The sequence below is a fragment of the Cebus imitator genome, unplaced genomic scaffold (assembly GCF_001604975.1).
Source record: "Cebus imitator isolate Cc_AM_T3 unplaced genomic scaffold, Cebus_imitator-1.0 Scaffold415, whole genome shotgun sequence".
Taxonomy (NCBI): domain Eukaryota; kingdom Metazoa; phylum Chordata; class Mammalia; order Primates; family Cebidae; genus Cebus; species Cebus imitator.
This window is the reverse complement of record NW_016107730.1, coordinates 950,779-959,117: the sequence shown is the minus strand read 5'-3', so window position 1 is coordinate 959,117 and position 8,339 is coordinate 950,779. Positions and strand designations below refer to the sequence as shown.

Here is an 8,339-nt window from a genome sequence, read left to right as displayed (position 1 = left end):
AAAAAAAAAAAAAAAAAAATTCTGAGACTATTTTCTAATGGCCTTTGCAGAGCTCTAGACACACAATAGTTCAGTTGCATTAAAAATCAGCCCAAATAGGCTGGGTGCAGTGGCTCACCCTTGTAATCCAGCACTTTGGGAAGCTGAGGCGAGCATATCACAAGGTCAGGAGTTCAAGACCAGCCTGGCCAACATGGCAAAACCCTGTCTCTACTAAAGAGATAAAAAATTAGCTGGGCATGGTGGCACACACCTGTAATCCCAGCTACTTGGGAGGCTGAGACAGGAGAATCACTTGAACACAGGAGGCGGAGGTTGCCGTGAACCAGTATTGCACCACTACACTCCAGCATGAGCAACAGAGTGAGACTCCATCTCAAAAAATAAATAAATAAATAATGATAATAAATTAGCCCAAATAAGTAAAATTCTTAAATCTATCTCAGAAATCATGACTAATAGCTCTAAAAAGCTTTAATAAAACAAGAATAGGACCAGAAATCCCCTCAAAATAAAGTTGTAAATAGAATGCATTGTACTGCTGAGTTATTGGTAGAGACGCATATGTCAACATGAACCCACTACACTGGCACAAATCATCCTTTGGTTTGTAAACAGAGGCCAAGGAAACAGTTTATAGCTCTTCTTCTGTGATGCATATGGTAATGCTAGGGGAAGAACAAAAGACAACTTATCATACAAATTAAGACTTTCTCTGCTTTAATATAATTTCCACCAGACTTATATACTCTAATAGGAAAAATATTTGTAACCATCTTCATCAACGTTAAAAAAAATCCTAAACATATAAAAATATTCTCTATTCAAAAACCAAGAAGAGTCCATTTTGGAACACAAATAAAGAAATATAAGCCTGAAAGAAACAAAATGTCTTACAACAAAGTGGCAGTGGCCGGCTCGCCTTTGCCGTATACTATAGGGATGCAGCTAGCAATGTGACCTTGGACAAGTTGCTTAACTTCTCTGTGGTCATTTCTTCATCTTCCATCTAGGAATCATACCCACTCCTCTGAGAATCACGAGTTAAAACATGGCAAGAGCTGAAAACAATGTCTGTCAGTGAACAGTAAGCATTAGGTCATATTTTTATTATCTTCATACTTGAAGGCATGGGAACATTTTCTCAAACTCTGGGTTTTGAACATAATTTGAAGGACTTCCTAATTGCTCACTTCTTGAAAGGTGGCATCATAATGATTAAAGACATAATCAGAACATCTTCCCAGGTGAGCCACATTAAGCAGAGCTCTAGCCCAGTATGATGAATAGTTATTTTTAATACAAATCATGGATGTGGTTGTTACTGGCAACTTTGGCCTGATTTCCCATATGCAAAGAAATCCCCTACCAGGGGAAAACAAGCAATATTAGAAACCTGTTGGGTTTGTCCTGTTATCATTACAGGGTAAAGCCAAATTCACATTTACTAGCCTGATGGGCATTAAAAATATTAGTCACAAAATTAATCCCAACAAACAACAAGTGATTGGCTCATTGATGTATTTCCCCTTGTCTTCCCCAACCTTTCTCTAACTAGTCAGAAAGGAAAGTTTTCATATTTTCTGAGAATCTCATTACTGCTCTCAAACTATGCTCTACATCTTAGTATAATTTTTAAAAATGAGTCAGCACAAGCATCTCAAAAAACTAGCATAGAATATGAAGCTATTTCTCTTCATAATAGAAAGGTGCAAAAATTTTTTAAAAGGTTATTCAGGGTGCCAAAGGTAACAGAAGAATATATGAAGAGTGTATGTTGTAGTAGGTTTTGCAAGCTAGCTTCCAAAAGAAAGTAGAAAAAGATAAATGTTCTTTATCAATCAATACAGGTATTCATCATCTCAGTGGTATCATACATGTGAAAATGGACATTGTTATTATGAATAAACCTAAAGAAGGAAACATCCTATATGTGACAAATTACAACTTCTCAACTTCTCGTTTCTTGAATATTGGCGCACTAGGGGAACGGGAAGTCAAGATACTCCAAGCATTAACTTCATTTGCAAATCGAATTGTACAAAACTGTGCACCATGCTAAGGCAATACTACTCTTAGTAACGTCATTTACTAAATGAAAAGTTAGAAGAGGTAAACTCCCCCTAAACTGCAAACACATCTGAATGTCTGTTCAGTTAGGAGTCTATCTAGTCATTACACTCCTTAGAATAAAGCAAGTTAAAGGCAAGGAAAAGAACATTTGCTTTAATCATCAAAACAATCTATACATATTTCTCGAGGCTCCATTTAACCTATTTTCCAAAGTTTTTATTAAAAGTGGCCGGGCGTGGTGGCTCAAGCCTGTAATCCCAGCACTTTGGGAGGCCGAGGTGGGTGGATCACGAGGTCAAGAGATCAAGATCATCCTGGCCAACATGGTGAAACCCCGTCTCTACTAAAAATACAAAAAATTAGCTGGGCATGGTGGCGCGTGCCTGTAATCCCAGCTACTCAGGAGGCTGGGGCAGGAGAATTGCCTGAACCCAGGAGACGGAGGTTGCGGTGAGCCGAGATCGCACCATTGCACTCCAGCCTGGGTAACAAGAGCAAAACTCCGTCTCAAAAAAAAAAAAAAATTAAATTAAAAAATAATAATAATAATAATAAATAAAAGTGACCGACCACTTAAAAGTTATCTGAGAGAGTCAGAGAAGAGTTTTAAGGCTGAAGGTGATTCCTCTTGAGCTCTGCTAAATTTCTCCTCGTTCTTAATTCTTTTCCATGACACTGTGTATGGCTTTTAGGCTAGTCCAGAAAGATGGCTACCATTCCTACTTCATATAATACATGGGATTCTTTCTCACGTAAACCTAGGGCAAATCTTCTTTGAAGCACCGACATTCAAGGCTCTACATAACGTTTCAACTCTATCTTACTGCTGTACCTTTTCCAAGTACCTTCGAGGAAACAAGAGAGCAGCACCTCCATTTTTCTGTTAATTGTGCTTTCCTTGCTCTTCTAAAACTCCTTGCAAGGCTGTTAAACCTTGAAGAGAGTAAGGGAAAGACAAGAACATCTTGCCTTCCAGACTGGATATTCAGGCTTCACTCAGTAAAGTAGCGCCACGGGTCACAGACAAACCACATGGCATTTGATGTTTGTCTTTATAAGTTTAAAATAAAAATGTGACACTACAAGAAGGTTAACATGTGGACCTAATTTTGAAAATACAAACAGGAAGCACCCCCACCCCAATATTACCATTTAAAAAAAAAAGGAAACCAAACCTCAAAGATACCTTCCAAGGAAGTCATGGGTGTGACCCAAACTAACAAAGTAATAAAACGTCATTTAAACTCTGAAACCATTCAAAGTGAGGGTCTCATTCAACCCACTAAAAATCTAATACCTGTAAATGACTCTTCTAAACAGTATGGATTTAGATGTGTAAAATCTTCTCCAAACTAGCATAGCTTTCCAGTAGCAGAGGATCATCATTAACAAAACATCCAATGTCAAGATTTTACTTCAGGCCGGGCTCGATGGCTCACGCCTCTAATCCTAGCACTTTGGGAGGCTGAGGTGGTGGATCACCTGAGGTCAGGAGTTCAAGATCAGCCTGGGCATCATGGTGAAACTCCATCTTTTTCTTTAAAAAAACAAAAAAAAAGATTTTACTTCAAATAAGGCCATTATAATTAAGAGTGAACACAATTTCTAAAAAATGTTTATCACTATGATGCTTACAACTTAAATTTAAGTACAAAAACTGGCTGATTGATGGAAACTAGATTGTTAAATTTAACTTTCTTATTCCCAGAAGTAAGTATAAAATTGTGGTGTTTTCAACATTGCAGGGGGGAAAAATGATTTTAGAAGAGTTCTATTCACGAATCTCAGAATTAAAATTTTTTTTCCTTTAAATACCACACATTTGAAGAGCTAACTTTTAAGCGTTATTTTTATTAAGTGCCACAGTTAAAGTAGTCTGATACTTTATTGTAGCAAACAAATAAAAGGATATTCTTCTGAAGAGTTCAGCAACCTGGAACTGCCAGATAGCTTTTTAAAAGAATAAGTTTCAAATTATCAGAAAAATCATATAAACTAGGGTTATTTTGCTTCCTTTTGTAGGAATAATGTGGTAATCTACACTCTTAATACAAAGGGAAAAAATGTGTCACAAATAGAATGTCCAGAAATCTGTGAGTAACCTTATGAGATACAGGCATGTTTGGAGGGCAAGAAAATAGTTAGGCTTCCTTTGATTCCACCTGCAACCTGTATCTAATCTTGAGCATGTTATTTACCTACTTAAAACATCTTTCTTTTTACAATAAGACGACTTGTGTCACCTACGTACATAACAACAAGCCAAATAAACCACAACAAATGGATTCATAATATATAAGCCTAACACAAATTACCGGTAATTTGAATACTAACAATACTATGATTTGAAAAAACTTGACCTAAGTATCAAAAGGTAATAAATGGCAACTTTAGGCTTGATGTGGCTTTTACATATGTAAATGACATAAAAACAATCAACTGAAAGGAAGAAAATGGAGATGAGATGAAAAGTCAGAGCAGGATAGGAAGTGTTGACCAAAATATTTATGTTGTAACACTCCAAACCATGATAGCACATTTTTCTCCTACTATCATACATATTATGAAGTACACACTTAAGAAACATATCCACCTTCAATTTCTTAACACAATCCATATTAATATCCTGTTGGCAAAAAATACAAGTACTGAAAAGGTGAGAACTAATGAGAAGATGGGATAATTTATTTACTTGGGTATACAGTAAAGATTTTGCAGAGAGTTTAGCTCCAAGTTGTGCAATAACTAAACTGCTGGTGATAGAAATCAACTTTTTCTTTTTTCTGATGGTTTGCTTTACCAAAAAAAAAAATCTCTCCATTCCTTCCCTGTGTCTCAACCTGGAACTTAAAATTTCATCTTCCAGAGGCTACAGTATAAAACAAGCCACCTACTAGATAATGCACTTACCTGACCCACGGTGTGGTGTTGTTTTAATTAAACATAACAGATATCACAAACTGCCACATAGGAAGTTTTTCTTAAAATCAGCAGCCCCTTCTCTCATTTAGCCCTGTCCATTCTAACAGCTGTGATCTTCCATGAGACAGAAACTGGTACCCAAATGAATAAACAAACAGCCGAAGCCTTAAAATAAAATCAATCAATAAGATTCTCCCCATTTGAAATGATCAGTACCAATCCAATATTTACAGTGTGACAAAATGAAATTTTAAAACATGAAAGGCACACTCAATAAAATACACCCTCACCTAGGAACTGACAGGGAATTAATACAACGCAATATAATCTAAGCAAATGGACACTAACAGAATGTTGGGGAAAGACGAAAAATTCTATGATCTTAATTGAATGATAACAAAATTATTTGAAACAATGTAGACCCAACAGCTGAAGGCTTATTATGACCCAGGCAGCTATCCAATAGCTCTGGAAACCTAAGCTACAAGCAGACCATAAACACCACTTGAAGACTGAAAAAAATGACATAAGCCTAAGTATGATATTCGGTGTCAGGCTGGCCCTTTCAGAGGCCATTCCCTGAGGGCATTCAGGCATTCCCTGAGGGCACTGCAGAGAAAATGTATGGAACTGCATCTAGATGGAGAACTATACACTGCTTGGTGCTTTGGGAAGAGCATGAATCGACTATTCAACAATCATGTCTCCTAAGCAGTCCACTTACTCCACCTATCTGGGCCTCAGTTTCCTCATTTGTACAATAAAAGAATGTGGCATCATCGCTGGGTTCCTTTCTAGCTCTAACATTCTTTGACCCACTTTTGGCACAATAGAAGGTATGGCGGGATCACAGGGCCCAAGAAGAAAAGAACTGACCCTGGCTCTTTGGGAAACAGAGAATCCCTATCTCTTTCAGCCTTTAAAATTCTTGTGGTTTTCATTAATCCCGTCTTCCTAAGAGCTGGCACTTGTTTTTCTTCTTTGCCTTTTCCATCACTGCTGGCTACAAGTGTTTGCAAACGCCTCTTGCTCCACTCAAGTTCTTTCCTCTTTGATCACCCTGACCAACATGCCAGATTCCTTTAGCCTCAGACCAGCTTTTGTGATACAACAACTCCCCTTCGACTCTCCATATCTACCCCCGACACCAGGAGCACTTTTAACCCTTTACCCCTGGCTAGAAAGAAAAAGCACATTGCATCCCACCGGCACACGCACAGTGTGCCCAGGCCTGGCGGGTCCTGATGTGGGATCCCGCCCCCCAGAGTCATATCAAAACGTTCGTATTTGTTGTCTTGACTCCTTATAAGGCCCTGTTTCTTGAAGCTTTGCTAATGCCCCCCACTGCACCAGGCACCCCCGCAGGTTCATCTTATCCCTGGGAGTCCGGGCACCTCTGTTGAAAAAAAGAAGTTAAAGCAAGGAGACGGCTGGGGCTATTCGGAATTGCAACGTTAAGGTGTGAGGCGGCTGACAGTAGCCCCCTAAGCTCCTAGGGGTCGGCGCGGGGTCCTCACACACCCACTCGGGCACACGCGCACACAGCCTCGAAAGCGCACGCCCCACGCCGCGCCGCGGCATCCGCACGCCCCCCTCGCGCGCCCCGCATCTCCCCCAGCCTCCCCGGCAGCCCTCCTGGACCCCCTCTCCCCGTGCGCGCCCCTCGCCCAAGGCGCAGCCACCGCGGCCCGGGAGAGATGGCGGCGGCGCGGCACTGCCGGGCGGCTGGCGACTAGAGCGCGGGCCCCATCCGGGCTGGCTCTCCGGCCTGGCTCCCCCGACCCCGGGCCCAGGGCTCGCCCGCAGCTCCTACCTCGCTCGGCCCCTCGGGCGTCCGCGGCTGCTCCGGCCCCGCTGTCTGGCTCGCCCGCCTGCCCGCTCGCTCCCTCCCTCCCTCGGCCGGGCCGCCGCGAGGAGTCGCCTGCGCTGTCCCCGCCTGGGGTGACGGCTCCGGCCGCCGACTCTCCTCCCGCTGGGGCCCGCGGGGGCGCGCGCGCCGCTCGCACGCGGAGGCCCGGAGACGCGCGCCGCCGGCAGTCCCGCGCGCGCTCCGCTTCCTGGTTCCGCCTCGCGCGTGCTCACCAGCCCTGGGCCCCTAGCGCCCGCTCTGCGGCCGTCCCGCAGGGACCCGACCTCCCACGGCGCACCTGAGGTGGCTGCGCGCTCGGCGGGGCCGGGGCCGGCGCCGCGCGCACCCCCCTTCTGCGGAGGTAGGGGTGTCTTCCCCGCTCGGCGCCCCAGCGGGCCCCGCGCCACAAGCACATGCTGCTTTGTTTGGGTTGGGTCGACCACCACTAGCAGGGCAAGGGCGCACTGTCGTGGTCGTGTTGATTGGCCCCCTCTGCGGCCCGCCCACCTCCCTCCCTGGGAGCCCAGGCCTGTGTTCCGGGTCCTCTCCCTCCCAGGCCGAGGTCAGAAGTCCACAGCGGTCCCGATCAATAATTATCCTGAGTTTGCCCCAGGAGGGCATCTCAGCCGGTGCTTCCCCCGCCTGCATGGGCACGGCAGGAGTTCACATTCGCCCAGGCTGAATGCACCTGTCCGCTGTTCCAGGGTGAACCTACGGGGGACGGGGTGCCTGGGGCCAGTTCCCTTCCTGGGGAAATCTGGCAGGCTCCCACTAGTCAGAGCTGCGGGAGGGACCGCTCTCTTCAGAGAAGAAAGAATAAGCAGGGTCACCTCTAGGATCCAAGGGAAGGGGGTCTCCCAGATCCTTTCCATGTACTGGGGAGGGGGTTGCGGTGTGTGGGAAGCCAGCCTGAGTCACCCAGTCTCCTCCCTCTGCTACGTCTCTCTCCCGGAGCTGGCCAGCGGTTTCCCTGGCAACCCTCCAAGGGTTAGCACTAAAGCAAGACATAGGAAAGCTCCAGAAGCCCAGCTGCAGGGGGCAAAAGAGAGAGAGAAGGACCCCTCCCGGCCCCACTCAGACACACACACAGCTGCCCTGTGTGTATGCAAAACGTTCATGTCCAGAGATGGCCCAGAGCTGCAGGTTCTCCCATCATCCTCCCTGGGTAGCTCTTTCCAGCCACCTTCTCTTCACCTCCAGAATGACACCAGCCACAAAGGTCTCCAGCTGGTTAAAAAGCTTTTCTCCCTTACCCAGGCCACTGCTCCAGTCTCACACTCTGGGCCAACACCTGGCACAGTGCTTTGCACAGAGTAGGTTCAGGGAGCTTGGAGGCCAGAGCAGGAAGCAGGAAGCAGGATGGATGCACCAACCAACCCTGAGCTCTCTGGCAACCTCCCTGACAGTCAACAGTCAACTGCCCATGATGTTTTGACACTCAGGCGCTCCATGTTCTCCATGTTTCTCTTCCTTTTTTTTTTTTTTTTTTTTTTTT

At 44.7% G+C, this 8,339-nt stretch overlaps 1 protein-coding gene across 1 annotated transcript in view; it reads right to left on the bottom strand.

The window, feature by feature from the left end:
- The window catches only part of LOC108289827 (signal transducer and activator of transcription 5B), an 82,373-nt gene extending 75,384 nt beyond the window's left edge, over positions 1-6,989 (bottom strand). The window contains exon 1 of the mRNA XM_017509416.1: positions 6,809-6,989. The gene's annotated coding sequence lies outside the window, so the exon portion shown is untranslated. The remainder of the gene's footprint in view (positions 1-6,808) is intronic.
- Positions 6,990-8,339: the final 1,350 nt, after the last annotated feature.